The 2,027-nt window shown below is 44.6% G+C and overlaps 1 non-coding gene across 1 annotated transcript; it reads right to left on the reverse strand.

Annotated features, from left to right (window-relative positions):
- Positions 1 to 501: 501 nt before the first annotated feature.
- On the reverse strand, positions 502 to 574 carry TRNAV-AAC. The gene has a single exon. It is a non-coding gene; the product is annotated as a tRNA-Val (tRNA).
- Positions 575 to 2,027: the final 1,453 nt, after the last annotated feature.

The following is a 2,027-nucleotide window of genomic DNA, read 5'->3' on the forward strand; positions in this document are numbered from 1 at the left end:
AGGGGTAAAGGGCAGACAATAGAATATTAATTGTTCACTTGCCTCAGAGTGCAGCCCTGTTTCTTTTTTTTTTTTCTCACGGGCCTGTGTCCTAAGCATTGTTTATTTTTAGAAATGCCTGAGGAAAATCGCTTTGTGAAGAACCCACACAAGTGGCTCTGGAGATTTCAAGGAAGCCAGTCTCACCTGCACAGTATAGATGGGGTCCTGCACCTCGAGAGCCTGCTGGAGTTGACACCATTGGGCCCTAGAACCTACAGGCCATGCAGAGCATAGGGGAGGGGGCTGGGACAGCGACATGCTGGGGCTCGGGAAGATGGGACAATGTGGACTTCACTGTGGCTCAGGACAAAGAAAGCAGTATACATGTTCCTGAGGTGGCTCAAATAAAAAAGGAGAATATGAGATCCTTTGATTTAGGTGCTTGACCATATACAAAGATTCTACCTGGTTCGAATGGAGACTCTGAGAAACAAAATGTAAGAAAAAAAGCTCAACACTTGTTTCCGCCTGGTTTCGAACCAGGGACCTTTCGCGTGTTAGGCGAACGTGATAACCACTACACTACGGAAACACCCTTTCCTATAGGTGCCTAGAATTGACACACCTAGAGCAAGACAATCCATCTTCCCAAGTGCCCATCAGCAGATGCATGAATGAATTCACATCAAATAATCTATTGCAACAAGAATGAACAATCTACAACTATGTGGATGAATCTCACAGAGATGTTGACTAGAATAAACTAGATAGAAAAGGAAGTACTCTGTGGCTCTACTGATTTAAATTATAAAGCAGATAAGATTCCCCTGGTCACCAGGCAAGGTGGCTCATGCCTATAATCCCAGCATTTTGAGAAGCCAAAGCAGGAGGATCACCTGAGGTCAAGAGTTAGAGACCAGCCTGGCCAAGATGTGACACTCCCGTCTCTACTAAAAATACGAATATTAGCTGGGCATGGTGGCAGGTGCCTGTAATCCCAGCTACTCGGGAGGCTGAGGCAGGAGAATCGCTTGAGCCTGGGAGGCAGAGATTGCAGTGAGCTGAGATCACACCATTGCACTTCAGCCTGGAAGACAAGAGTGAGACTTCGTCTCAAAAAAAAAAAAAAGAAAAAAGGATTCCCCTGTGCAGCCAGAAGTCACAATAGTGCCTCCCTCTGGGGAGAGTGGGTAGTAACTGAAAAGGAACTGGAAATGCTCTCTGGTTTCCCAGGTGTGTTCATTTTGTGTGGACTCATCAAGGAGAGTGTGTGTGTGATGCAGGCAGTGGAAGAGAGAGAGAGAGAAAGAAGGAGGGAGGGAGAGGGAGAGAGAGGGAGAGATTGGGAGAGAGGTGCACAGGAAGAGGCTGATTAAAGAAGAATTAACAGGCTTATGGACTTGGTACTGGTTAGAAAGTGCTAAATCCATGGGGCAGGCTGTCATAAAAGGCAGGCTGAAAACAATACAGACAATTCAGTAAAACCAGAAGTTTATTGTTTGAAAAGTTGTCTACATTGTAACTGGAGTTGTCTACTTTCTTTGTAACGCCGTGTTAATCTATAATAATTTCAAAATTAAAAGAAAACCTGATGATTCACAGGTACTAAACAGTGAAAAGAACAACAACAACAACACAACCACGATGGAACTAAAAACAGGAAAATCCATACTCATGGCCGCAGGTTTTCCGTACTCCCTGTGAGGTCACAGGGCAAACCACTGACCCCAAAATTGGAGAAACAGAAAGGCAAATACAGAGAACCACAGCTTAGCACAGCAGAAACCCAAAGAGCCGACTCCTCCTCGTGCATCAGTGCTGGAGCAGGCACACCTGCGCTGTAACTAAGACACTGCTCAAGGCTTTCTGTGGACAAATCTTAGAGAAAAAATCTCCAGCTACAAATTTGTGAATTTTATCTCAGGAGCTCAACCAGGTTCTCACAATGGGGGAGAAAAATTCCCTCTGTTTCTGGTAGTGGTGAACAAGAAGCAGATTGCAATAGACAAGAGCATTTTGTTCTTCTTTTTTTTTTTTTTTTTGAG

Source organism: Cebus imitator, unplaced genomic scaffold (assembly GCF_001604975.1).
Source record: "Cebus imitator isolate Cc_AM_T3 unplaced genomic scaffold, Cebus_imitator-1.0 Scaffold918, whole genome shotgun sequence".
Taxonomy (NCBI): domain Eukaryota; kingdom Metazoa; phylum Chordata; class Mammalia; order Primates; family Cebidae; genus Cebus; species Cebus imitator.